Source organism: Ranitomeya imitator, chromosome 2 (assembly GCF_032444005.1).
Source record: "Ranitomeya imitator isolate aRanImi1 chromosome 2, aRanImi1.pri, whole genome shotgun sequence".
Lineage (NCBI taxonomy): Eukaryota > Metazoa > Chordata > Amphibia > Anura > Dendrobatidae > Ranitomeya > Ranitomeya imitator.
In genome coordinates, this window is record NC_091283.1 from 639,194,142 (window position 1) to 639,208,178 (window position 14,037).

At 44.0% G+C, this 14,037-nt stretch overlaps 1 protein-coding gene across 2 annotated transcripts in view; it reads left to right on the top strand.

The window, feature by feature from the left end:
• The first annotated feature begins 2,962 nt into the window (after positions 1-2,962).
• Positions 2,963-14,037, top strand: part of LOC138665355 (NACHT, LRR and PYD domains-containing protein 3-like) — a 205,238-nt gene continuing 194,163 nt past the window's right edge. Inside the window, exon 1 of one of the 2 annotated variants that reach the window (XM_069752756.1) lies at positions 2,963-3,096. The gene's annotated coding sequence lies outside the window, so the exon portion shown is untranslated. The remainder of the gene's footprint in view (positions 3,097-14,037) is intronic. The other variant, XM_069752758.1, reaches the window with a different exon arrangement.

Here is a 14,037-nt window from a genome sequence, read left to right on the forward strand (position 1 = left end):
GAACCCTGCCGTGCACCCAAACAATAGTTTTCTCCCTCACATGGGGTATCGGTGTACTCAGGAGAAATTGCACTACACATTGTATTGTGCAATTTCTCCTGTTACCTTTCTGAAAATGCAATATTTTGGGCTAAAAACATATTTGTGGGGAAAATGTGATTTGTTTTTACTTTTACGGCTCAACATTATAAACTTCTGTGAAGCACCTGGGGGTTCAATGTGCTAACCACATATCTAGCTCAGTTCCCTGAGGGGTCTAGTTTCCAAAATGGTGTCACTTGTGGGGGATTTTCACTGTTCAGTCACATCAGAGGCTCTGCAAACGCAACATAGCGTTCGCAAATTGTTCCAGCAAATTTTGCATTCAAAAAGTCAAATGGCACTCCTTCCCTTCCGAGCTCTGCTGTGCACCCAAACTGTGGTTTTCTCCTTCATATGCGGTATTGGCATGCTCAGGAGAAATTATGCAACACATTTTGGGGTACCTTTTTAGTGTTACCCTTATCAAAATAAAAAAAAATTGGATCTGAAGTAAATTTTTGGTGAAAAAAAAGTTAAATGTTAATTTTTGTTTTTCAAAAAATTCCTGTGAAGCACCTGAAGGGTTAATAAACGTCTTGAATGTGGTTTTGAGCACATTGAGGGGTACAGGTTTTAGAATGGTGTCACTTTTGGGTATTTTCTATCATATAGACCCCTCAAAGTGACTTAAAATGTGAGGTGGTCCCTAAAAAAAATGGTTTTGTAAATGTTGTTGGAAAAACGAAAAATCGTGGGTCAACTTTTAACCCTTATAACTTCCCAATGAAAAAAAATGTTAGTTCAAAAATTGTGCTGATGTAAAGCAGACATGTAGGAAATGTTATTTAACTATTTTGTGTGGCATACTGTATCTCTGTGATTTCAGGGCATGAAAATTCAAAGTTGGAAAATTGCAAAAAAATTTTTTTTCTCAAATAAACACAAGTCATACCGAATAAATTTCACAACCATCATGAAGTACAATATATCCCAAAAAAAACAGTCTCAGAATCACCGGGATCCGTTGAAACGTTCCAGAGTTATTACCTCATAAACGGACAGTGGTCAGAATTGTAAAAATTGGCCCGGTCATTAACGTGCAAACCACCTTAGGGGTTAAAGGGGTTAAAGGGACTCTGTCAGTGCAGAATGATTGCTCAAACCAAATACCAAATTGTTCAAACCACCCCTGTGGCCTGCTGGGGTAAGTGACGGAGTTAGTGACTTTGTGCTCCATAACAACTCTTAACAGTATAGGTGTCTTGAGAACACCGATTCTGTTAGCCACGTAGCACACAAGGCAGCCCATGACCAGACAGGCCCTTCTGGCATTTGCCAGAATTGCCAGATGACCAGTCCAGCCCTGGGTGTCTGCCAGGTAGGGACTGGGGCTGAAATTCAGTCCTGGCATTTGAAATTACACAGACCCCATGCTGTCCCAGTCCCTGAGCCCCAGATGGGATATATTACTAATATTACCCTGGATGGAGGAAAGGAATATTTCCTACAAGACCAATATTTCTAATGACTCCCGTGGCCTGCTGGGGTAAGTGACGGAGTCAGCGACTTAGTGCTCCACAACAAATCTTAATAATATGGATGTCTTGAGAACACTGATTCTGTTAACAACCTAGCAGAGAAGGCGGCCCAAGGCCAGACAGGCTATTCTGGCATTTGCCAGAATTGCCAGATGGACAGTCCGGCCCTGGTGTCTGGTCCAAATGTAATACGACTCTAGGCATATAGACCACAATTCAGGTACGGACTGGGACTGAAATTCAGCCCTGGGATTTAAAATCACACAGACCAATGCTGTCCCCGTCGCCAAGCAGCAGATGGGATATATTGCTAATATTACCCTGTATGGAGGAAAGCAAGATTTACTACAAGACCAATATTTCTAATGATACCTGTGGCCTGCTGGGGTAAGTGACGGAGTCAGTGACTTTGTGCTCTGTCACAACTTTTAACATTATGGGTGTCTTGAGAACACTGATTCTGTTGAGAACGTAGCAGACATGGCAGCCCACAACCAGACAGGCCCTCCTGGAATTTGCTCTGATTCATTATGGCCTTTGCGACAGTTTTTTGTCCAGTTTTATGTGTTGTGCACCCTTTCTTGTTTGCACCAAATTCATTATTCTATCTGTGCATTTTTTTTTAAGTTTATTTTATATGTTCTCGCCTGTGTTTCTTTCTTTACTGCTTTGTGGTTGGAGTTTAGTGATTCCAAATGTTACAAATTCGTAAAAAGGATGCAATTGTAATCAGGTTCCCCCCAGGTATAGTTTTATTCATGTTTCTTCAAAACTTTCATAATTTGCAACGCTTCACTAAACGTGACATTTTGCACAAAGATTCTCAAAACCGGTTGATTGGGCCAAGTTCATCAACCACGTGCATAATTTTTATTAATTTGGTGCAGTAAACGTCAGCGAATATCTCAAGACTAAAAGGAAAGTGACTTAAAAAAACACAAATGATGACACGCTTAAGACGTTTGTGCAAGTCGGTCCAAACATGGATCACAATACACGCCGTGGCTCTTCTGATCCAAGCATTATAGCTTCTAAACTTAGGGATATTATTGTGCTATTTTTTTTCCTCCTGGTTCGTGGATTTATTCATATTTATGCTCTTGATGCTCATGTTGTCATTGCTCTAAAAATGTAAATTTTTTTTAATACTAAAAAAGATAAGAGGAGACACTATACAGTAGCATCTTCTCAGCATTGCTGCTAGTTTGTTTCTATTTTCGGTGGTCTCTGATGTCAGGTCCCCATATCTAAGATATTGACTGGTTTATCCCCAGAAACCTTTCTGCAACTCATTTCTCATCTTTGTGCTGGGGTTATCACAGTAAAACCGCAATGTTGCAGATTTTGCTGATGACTCATTAAAGAGGAAGACGTTTATTATGATCTGTGTTACAAATTCCAGCACACAGACTAAGACTTTTTTCAGATCAGAAGTTTCCTTTTCCAGAGCTGTAATGGGACTTGACATATTCCTGGATATGGTCAGATACAGGTATAGATTGTCTGCCTCCAGATTGATATAAAGAAACCATCAAAGGTTGGTCTTCTTGATTATATAATGTTTGATATTTTATGTAATACAGTATATTGTCTACATGAAGGTATACTCTGAATATTGTCTTACAGATCATGGGCTGCCCATATGAATGTTAGTGGGATACTAAGGCTTCTTTCACACTAGCGTCGGGCCCGGCCCGTCGCAGTGCGTCGGGCCGAGGTTACCGACGCTAGCGTTGCCTCCGCCGCACAACGGGTGCAGCGGATGCTGCTTTTCAGCGCATCCGCTGCCCCATTGTGAGGTGCGGGGAGGTGGGGGAGGAGTTCCGGCCGCGCATGCGCGGTCGGAAAAGACGGTCCGTCGGCTGCAAAAAATGTTACATGGAACGTTTTTTGCGGCCGACGGTTGGCCGAAAAACGGCGCAACCGTCGCGCGACGGTTGCGACGTGTGGCAATCCGTCGCAATGCGTCGCGTAATGTTAGTCAATGGAGAAAAAACGCATCCTGCAAACACTTTTGCAGGATGCGTTTTTTCTGCAAAACGACGCATTGTGACGGATTGCAGTTAACGCTAGTGTGAAAGTAGCCTAACACAATACATGGACGATGTTCCTGTATTGTGTGCTGTCAGATTTTAGTTTTAGTAAAAGTTCTTCTGTTACCTCATATAAACAGAAAATAGGCTTTATTATGTAATAATTTTGTGTACCTTTTATCACTGGAATAAATAAAATCAAATGGTAATCCTGCCACTATCACAGCTTACATTACATTGCATTGTTTTGGAAACAGTAAAGTTAACTCAATGGAAATTTTGATGGATGGGTTTAGCTGCCAGCTAATGTGTATTGGGACTTATCGCACAATAAATCCTTATATTCTCGCTGCAAAAGTCAAGTTTAGCAGAAGCTTCCTCCACCCTTCCTTAAAGGAGCATATGCATGTCGGGTAGCTGTTGACCAAATGATCAGATCAATTTTAGAATGAATTGGTAGTCATCGCAAATCTAATTCATTTTAGTAACCTCTGTGGCAAATTGTGTGTAACTACCAAACGTATTAGATAGTCAGTTGACCACAGAAAATCAATTTGGATCCTCCAGTGGTCATCAGAAAAATATGTCATGGTTACGTACAGCATTAGAGGGCAGCCATTTTCCCCAACCTAATAGAATCATAGAATGTTAAGGTACCGTCACACTGAACGATATCGCTAGCGATTCGTGACGTTGCAGCGTCCTGGCTAGCGATATCGTTCAGTTTGACACGCAGCAGCGATCAGGCCCCTGCTGTGATGTCGTTGGTCACTGCAGAAAGTCCAGCACTTTATTTCATCACTGCCTGCAGACATCGCTGAATCGGCGTGTGTGACGCCGATTCAGCGATGTCTCCACTGGTAACCAGGGTAAACATCGGGTTACTAAGCGCAGGGCCACGCTTAGTAACCCGATGTTTACCCTGGTTACCAGCGTAAAAGTTAAAAAAGACAAACACTACATACTTACCTTCCGCTGTCTGTCCCCGGGGCTGTGCTTCTCTGCACTGGCTGTGAGAACCGGCCAGCCGGAAAGCAGAGCGGTGACGTCACCGCTCTGCTTTCTGGCCGCTGTGCTCACAGTCAGTGCAGGAAAGCACAGCGCCGAGGACAGACAGCGGAAGGTAAGTATGTAGTGTTTGTTTTTTTACTTTTACGATGGTAACCAGGGTAAACATCGGGTTACTAAGCGCAGCCCTGCGCTTAGTAACCCAATGTTTACCCTGGTTACCGGCATCGTTGGTCGCTGGAGATCTGTCTGTGTGACAGCTCTCCAGCGACCAAACAGCGACGCTGCAGCGATCGACATCGTTGTCGGTATCGCTGCAGCGTCGCTGAGTGTGAAGGTACCTTTTGAGTTGAAATGAACCTCAAGGGTCATCGTGTCCAACCACCTGCTCAAAGCAGGATTCACTAAACCAGAGATATGTCTATCCAGTCTCTGAAAACTTGCATTGGAGGAGAATACACCAATTGTCGTGGCAGCCTGTTCCACTCATTGATCACCCTCACTGTCAAAAAGATTGTTCAAATAGAATTAATCAACCTGATAGGGTCTCATAGAACCTTGAGTCAGCTTCATACATGTTCCCCGTGCCTATACATATACAGTGGATGCACATACCATTGAATACAATCTTACTCCCTCTTCTACCATTTACCCTGTGCAACTCAATGTCAGCGTAGCAGGCGTGATGATGTCATTAGATCACACCTGCTGGGTGGAGCCTCAGTCCATACTGTGAACTGACCAAGTCAGCATATTTGTAAAGGCATAACACTGCATGCTAGGGACAGTGAGGTCCATCATACTATATGTGGGGAGAAAAGATGACCATTGGGTCCATTATACTGTGTGTGGGGGCTCTGAGAGCCATCATACTGTGTAGGGGCCTGTGAGATCCATAACACTGTATGTGTAGGGGCTGTGGGGTTCATGATACTGTGTGTGAGTGTATGTGGGATGCTGTTGGGTCCATCATGCTGTGTGTGTAGAGGGGCAGCGATGTCCATCATAATGTGCGGGGGCAGTAGGGCCCATTATAATGTATGGGGGCAGTGGGTTTCATCATACAATTTCTGTTGGGGGCAGTGGGGTCATCATATTATGTGTGGTGAGGCAGTAAGGACCATCAAAATGTGTGTGTGTGTGTGTGTGTGTGTGTGTGTGTGTGTGTGTGTGGTCACTGGGGTCCAGCATACTATCTGTTGGGGCACCATATCATAATTAACAAACAACTAAATATGTAACAAAATCTTTTAGGGATGAAAACTTGTATTAACAAATTCAGCTGAGGGTTTATAGACCCAATTTAAGGGATATTGTGATTAAAACTTGATTTTTATTAGAATTTATTTAATAAACATGTTCTATATTAATTAAAAACACTGAAGTGGTATTGCTGTATGATGATTCTTTTAGATTCCTATATTAGCTATCACTATCCTAACAATTGTCCTACCTAAATTAATAGCTGGAGACCACTAGCTAGAGTAGCCATCAGAGGATAATTATTAAATATTGAGTGTGCAAAACCACTAAAGCTAATTAAGATTGGCTCAAATCAATTCAATGTTCACTTAAGCATATCCAATTGGAACCAAGATAATAAGTATTGTTTATTTCTCACTGTCAACCAATGAGAAGTCACCTAACAGATGATGGTGCCGATAATTGGATAAATCCATTTATACATATCTCCTGCACTATAGCTTCAAAAGTAGAATACCCAATACCTCTTCTCAACGTTAGACACCACAATCCATGTCATCAGATACTGGTATTTCTATTAATTACTTGCTATCCAATAAGATTGCGTCAAAGATACGCACGCGCATGTGCCAATGTGCATCATTGGTGACCGTGCTGTCCATTAGCTACATTCACCATCCTATCATCGCAGTTTAAAGGCGTATACTTACATACTTAGTATGATTAATACAGTATTATTATTATTATTATTGCTATGTGTGTGCATCATCAGTACCTAATCAGATCAAAGCTCTGATGATTCTGCGCATGCATCCTTATAATAATAATAATAATAATAATTTTTATTTATATAGCGCCAACATATTCCGCAGCGCTTTACAAATTATAGAGGAGACTTGCACAGACAATAGACATTACAGCATAACAGAAATACAGTTCAAAACAGATACCAGGAGGAATGAGGGCCCTGCTCGCAAGCTTACAAACTATGAGGAAAAGGGGAGACACGAGAGGTGGATGGTAACAAATGCTATAGTTATTCGGACCAGCCATAGTGTAAGGCTCGGGTGTTCATGTAAAGCTGCCTGAACCAGTTAACTGCCTAAGTATGTAACAGTACAGACACAGAGGGCTATTAACTGCATAAAGTGAATGAGAACATTCATTTTTTTTTTTCAATTTATTTATTTTTTTTAAATAGGCCACACTGGGATCGTTAGGTTAATGCGTTGAGGCGGTAGGCCAGTCTGAACAAATGAGTTTTTAGGGCACGCTTAAAACTGTGGGGATTGGAGATTAATCGCATTAACCTAGGTAGTGCATTCCAAAGAATCGGCGCAGCACGTGTAAAGTCTTGGAGACGGGAGTGGGAGGTTCTGATTATTGAGGATGCTAACCTGAGGTCATTAGTGGAGCGGAGGGCACGGGTAGGGTGGTAGACTGAGACCAGAGAGGAGATGTAGGGTGGTGCTAAGCCATGGAGTGCTTTGTGGATGAGGGTAATAGTTTTGTACTGGATTCTGGAGTGGATGGGTAGCCAGTGTAATGACTGGCACAAGGTAGAGGCATCGGTGTAACGGTTGGTGAGGAATATTATCCTGGCAGCAGCATTCAGGACAGATTGGAGAGGGGAGAGTTTGGTAAGAGGGAGGCCGATTAGTAGAGAGTTACAATAGTCCAGATGAGAATGAATAAGTGAAACAGTAAGAGTTTTTGCAGAGTCGAAAGTAAGAAAAGGGCGAATTCTAGAAATGTTTTTGAGATGAAGATAAGAAGAGCGAGCCAGTGATCGGATGTGGGGGGTGAATGAAAGGTCAGAATCAAGGATGACCCCAAGGCAGCGGGCATGTTGCTTTGGAGTAATGGTGGAACCGCACACGGAGATGGCAATGTCAGGCAAAGGTAGGTTAGTAGAAGGAGAGAACACGAGGAGTTCAGTTTTTGACAGGTTTAGTTTCAGATAGAGGGAGGACATGATGCTAGAGACAGCGGTAAGACAATCACTGGTGTTTTCTAATAAGGCAGGCGAGATATCAGGAGCAGAAGTGTATAATTGGGTGTCATCAGCATAGAGATGGTACTGGAAACCAAATCTACTGATTGTTTGTCCAATAGGGGCAGTATACAACAAGAAGAGGCCTAGGACTGATCCTTGAGGAACCCCAACAGTAAGGGGAAGGTGAGAGGAGGAGGAACCAGCAAAACATACAGTGAAGGATCGGTCAGAGAGATAGGAGGAGAACCAAGAGAGAACGGTGTCCTTGAGGCCGATGGAGCGGAGCATAGTGAGGAGGAGCTAATGATCCACAGTATCGAATGCTGCAGAGAGATCCAAGAGAATTAGCATGGAGTAGTGACCATTAGATTTAGCTGTTAGTAGGTCATTAGAGACTTTAGTGAGGGCAGTTTCAGTAGAGTGTAAAGAGCGGAAACCAGATTGAAGAGGGTCGAGAAGAGAGTTATCTGAGAGATAGCGGGTAAGACGGGAGTGGACCAGGCGTTCGAGGAGTTTAGAGATGAAGGGAAGATTAGAGACAGGTCTATAATAAGCGGCACAGTTTTGGTCGAGGGATGGTTTTTTAAGTAATGGATGTATGATGGCATGCTTAAATGAGGAGGGAAAAATACCGGAAGTGAGGGAAAGGTTGAATATTTTTGTTAGGTGAGAGGTGACAGCCGGGGAAAGGGACTGGAGGAGATGTGACGGAATGGGGTCACTGGTGCAAGTGGTCGGGCGAGAGGATGCAAGGAGCTTGCTTACTTCTTCTTCTGTAACTGGTTCAAAGTCAGAGAGTGAACTAGATGCAGTGGGGGAGGGAGGACAGTGCATGGTATGAAGAGATTGGGAGATGATTTCCTGTCGAATGTGGTTAATTTTTTCTTTGAAGTAATTGGCCAGATCGTCAGCGTGGAGATCCGTGGTTGGGGCCTGCTCTCTTGGGTTGAGTAGGGACTGGAACGTGTCAACCCTGCCAGGAAATATATATGTAACACTATCGCGCATGTCATTGGACTTTGTTCTAATTTCGCTAGTCGTTACTGCGCAAGCCAAAAGACTTTGTTCTAAACTTTCAAGGCTATTAATGTGCATGTTGTTGGAGTTAGTTCCTACTAGCACAGACTACCAGTGTGCATGTCATTAGACTTAGTTTCAATTTCACAGCTTAATAGTGCACATTTCATATGGTTTAATGAACTACCTTATTGGTACCTATGTCTAAAAACTTGGTTTAATTTTGCAGAGTGGTTTAACACACTAATTATGCGCATATGATTACATTTTGTTTCTACTTGTTAACACACATATCATCAAACTTAATTTCAGGACTATTAAAATATATATGTCATATGGCAAACATCCAGGGGGATATGGATATAGATATTAATTTGCTTAATTATAATCCCTTTGCACTCCATCAATATTATGAAGACTCATCAAATACTAATTTTATCATCATTAGTGTACAGTATGTCTCTTAACAAGGTCATATTGAAAAAATATATACGGTATTTAAATTAACTAAAGACACATTCTTTTTAACACAGGTTATGAATATAGAGTATAGAGAGGAAAAATGTTTCTTACCCCCTTACAAAAAAATACTATAGCTGAATCCCTCACTGAGGCCAAGGATGCTCAAGGAGTTCAGCCTATAGATCCACTTCGCTTCCTCCCAAATAGAATTTTGTCCAGTTTTTCTTTTCTGGGGGCCAAAATAATTTTCCTGATGCCCCAAAACTCCAATTCCAAAGAATTTGTGGCATGGAATTAGTGGCATACCACCCAGGCCCGGATTGATAATCTGCCCAGGTGGGCGGATGCCCGCTGGGCCTGCGGCTCTGAGCTTCAAAATGGGCCGCCGGTCCTTTAAATATTCTGCACAGGCCCTGGTGCGCGCGTACTCTCTTGTCACACCCGTTGACCAGGGCCACATCAGCTTGTGAGTGCGGCCCTTGTTTGTCGCATGGCTGCGGCCCTTGTCAGTGCGGAGAAGCAGGAGAGCGCGTACCAGGGCCTGTGCAGAAGTTTGAAAAGCCCGCCACCGCCGCCCTCTCTTGAAGATTTCCCTGGGGCTTTGTTCCTTCCTATCCCACAGTGTCTCTCAAGTGCTACTGCTGTGGTGGTGGTGCTTGTGTCGGCTCCTCCACCCAGCTGGCTCCCCTGGACCCGTAGAGCGGGTTGCAGCCAGCCTGAGCGAGCGGGCACTGAAAGCTGGACGCGTCAAGAGGATGGCAGCGGAGCATCTGCTGCTGGGACTTGTGCTGCTCACACTGCACATCACTGTGCTGTGAGGCGAGGGAGTCCTGCCAGTCCAGCCAATGTCAGCAGCCAGCACTGTTATGATCCGGTGACCTTGGAGCTGCATGAGAACTTTCACTGGAGAAAGTGGCCACTATACTGACCGCAATCCTGAACTTAACACCGCAACTAGAAGTAGCCGTGGAGTGTACCTAACACACCTAGACACCTCGTCACAGCCGGAGGACTAAATACCCCTAAAGATGGAAATCGGAATACTATCTTGCCTCAGAGAAAATCCCCAAAGGATAGGCAGCCCCCCACAAATATTGGCGGTGAGTCGGAGAGGAAAAAACATACACAGGCAGAAAAAACAGGATTTAGCACAGGAGGCCACTCTAGCTAGATAGGACAGGATAGGACAGAGTTCTGTGCGGTCAGTATTAAAATCCCTTCAAAAAATCCACAGCAGAATATACAAAAAAAACTTCCTACATCTAACTAAAGATGTAGGAGCGTATATCTGCAACTCCAGTGAATCCTACAAACAGAGCAGGAATAAAACTGAAACAAGCACACAGCAGTGCACCACAGATACAAAAACAAAACACTTATCTTTGCTGAATTTGGCAGCAAGCAGGGGAAGCCAGAAAGTGATCCAATACTTCACAAGTAACATTGACAACTGGCAAGGGCTAAAGGATCCTGCACACCTAAATATCCCAGTCAGAATTGTAATCATCCGATACACCTGGCCAGGACTGCGAGTCAGAGACAACTGCATTCCCACTTACAACCACTGGAGGGAACCCAAGAGCAGAATTCACAACAGCACCCCCCCTTGAGGAGGGGTCACCGAACCCTCACCAGAGCCCCCAGGACGATCAGGACGAGCCAGATGAAAGACACGGACCAAATCAGCAGCATGGACATCTGTTGTGAATTCTGTGGCAGAGCTCCCTCCTGTGGTCACAAGTGGTACTTCGGCTGATTCTCTCTGTGAGCTTCCGTTGGTGGAGGAAAGTGGTACTGCGGCTTCTGAGTTTCCTTCCTCAGGTGATGTGGTGAAGTCGTTAGGTGCTGCTCTATTTAACTCCACCTAGTGCTTTGATCCTGGCCTCCAGTCAATGTTCTAGTATTGGACCTGTTTCCTCCTGGATCGTTCCTGTGGCCTGCTGCTCTGCATAGCTATGTTCCGCTTTGCTATTTTGTTTGCTGTTTTTTTCTGTCCAGCTTGTCTATTTGTTTTTTCCTGCTTGCTGGAAGCTCTGGGACGCAGAGGGTGTACCTCCGTGCCGTTAGTTCGGTACGGAGGGTCTTTTTGCCCCCTTTGCGTGGTTTTTGTAGGGTTTTGTGTTGACCGCAAAGTTACCTTTCCTATCCTCGCTCTGTTCAGAAAGTCGGGCCTCACTTTGCTAAATCTATTTCATCTCTACGTTTGTCTTTTCATCTTAACTCACAGTCATTATATGTGGGGGCTGCCTTTTCCTTTGGGGTATTTCTCTGAGGCAAGGTAGGCTTATTTTCTATCTTCAGGCTAGCTAGTTTCTCAGGCTGTGCCGAGTTGCATAGGGAGCGTTAGGCGCAATCCACGGCTGCCTCTAGTGTGGTTGGAGAGGATTAGGGATTGCGGTCAGCAGAGTTCCCACGTCTCAGAGCTCGTTCTATGTTTTTGGGTTATTGTCAGGTCACTGTATGTGCTCTGACCTCTATGTCCATTGTGGTACTGAATTACCTTTTCATAACAGTACTGGAGGCCTAAAGTACTAATGATTCTCAATAGAGGGAAAAGTTCTGAGACCATTTTTTTTTCTCTGCACTGTGTTTTGCCTTTTTTTTCCCTAGACATTTGGGTGGTTCAGGACACAGGTGTAGCGATGGACATTAAAGGTCTGTCTTCATGTGTGGATCAGCTCACGGCAAGAGTACAAAATATTCAAGACTTTGTGGTTCAGAATTCTATGTTAGAACCGAGAATTCCTATTCCTGATTTGTTTTTTGGAGATAGAACTAAATTTCTGAGTTTCAAAAATAAATGTAAACTATTTCTGGCTTTGAAACCTCGCTCCTCTGGTGACCCAGTTCAACAAGTTAGGATCATTATTTCTTTTTTATGCGGCGACCCTCAGGACTGGGCATTTTCTCTTGCGTCATTAGATCCTGCATTAAGTAATATCGATGCGTTTTTCCTGGCGCTCGGATTGCTGTACGATGAACCTAATTCAGTGGATCAGGCAGAGAAAAACTTGCTGGCTCTGTGTCAGGGTCAGGATGAGATAGAGGTATATTGTCAGAAATTTAGAAAGTGGTCCGTACTCACTGAATGGAATGAAGGTGCGCTCGCAGCTATTTTCAGAAAAGGTCTCTCTGAAGCCCTTAAGGATGTCATGGTGGGATTTCCTATGCCTGCTGGTCTGAATGAGTCTATGTCTTTGGCCATTCAGATCGGTCGACGCTTGCGTGAGCGTAAATCTGTGCACCATTTGGCGGTATTACCTGAGCTTAAACCTGAGCCTATGCAGTGCGATAGGACTTTGACCAGAGTTGAACGGCAAGAACACAGACGTCTGAATGGGCTGTGTTTCTACTGTGGTGATTCCACTCATGCTATCTCTGATTGTCCTAAGCGCACTAAGCGGTTCGCTAGGTCTGCCACCATTGGTACGGTACAGTCAAAATTTCTTCTGTCCGTTACCTTGATCTGCTCTTTGTCATCATATTCTGTCATGGCATTTGTGGATTCAGGCGCTGCCCTGAATTTGATGGACTTGGAGTATGCTAGGCGTTGTGGGTTTTTCTTGGAGCCCTTGCAGTGTCCTATTCCATTGAGAGGAATGGATGCTACGCCTTTGGCCAAGAATAAGCCTCAGTACTGGACCCAGCTGACCATGTGCATGGCTCCTGCACATCAGGAGGTTATTCGCTTTCTGGTGTTGCATAATCTGCATGATGTGGTCGTGTTGGGGTTGCCATGGCTACAAGTCCATAATCCAGTATTAGATTGGAAATCCATGTCTGTGTCCAGCTGGGGTTGTCAGGGGGTACATGGTGATGTCCCATTTCTGACTATTTCGTCATCCACCCCTTCTGAGGTTCCAGAGTTCTTGTCTGATTACCGGGATGTATTTGATGAGCCCAAGTCCGATACCCTACCTCCGCATAGGGATTGTGATTGTGCTATCGATTTGATTCCTGGTAGTAAATTCCCAAAAGGTCGACTGTTTAATTTATCTGTGCCTGAGCACGCTGCTATGCGGAGTTATGTGAAGGAGTCCTTGGAGAAGGGGCATATTCGCCCGTCATCGTCGCCATTAGGAGCAGGGTTCTTTTTTGTAGCCAAGAAGGATGGTTCACTGAGACCTTGTATAGATTACCGCCTTCTTAATAAGATCACGGTTAAATTTCAGTCCCCCTTGCCGTTGTTATCTGATTTGTTTGCTCGGATTAAGGGGGCTAGTTGGTTCACCAAGATAGATCTTCGTGGTGCGTATAATCTTGTGCGTATTAAGCGAGGCGATGAATGGAAAACTGCATTTAATACGCCCGAGGGCCATTTTGAGTATCTAGTAATGTCATTCGGACTTGCCAATGCTCCATCAGTGTTTCAGTCCTTTATGCATGACATCTTCCGAGAGTACCTGGATAAATTCCTGATTGTGTACTTGGATGACATTTTGATCTTCTCGGATGATTGGGAGTCTCATGTGAAGCAGGTCAGAACGGTGTTTCAGGTCCTGCGTGCTAATTCTTTGTTTGTGAAGGGATCAAAGTGTCTCTTTGGTGTTCAGAAGGTTTCATTTTTGGGGTTCATCTTTTCCCCTTCTACTATCGAGATGGAGCCTGTTAAGGTCCAAGCCATCCATGATTGGACTCAGCCGACATCTCTGAAAAGTCTGCAAAAGTTCCTGGGCTTTGCTAATTTTTATCGTCGCTTCATCTGCAATTTTTCTAGTATTGCTAAACCATTGACCGATTTGACCAAGAATGGTGCTGA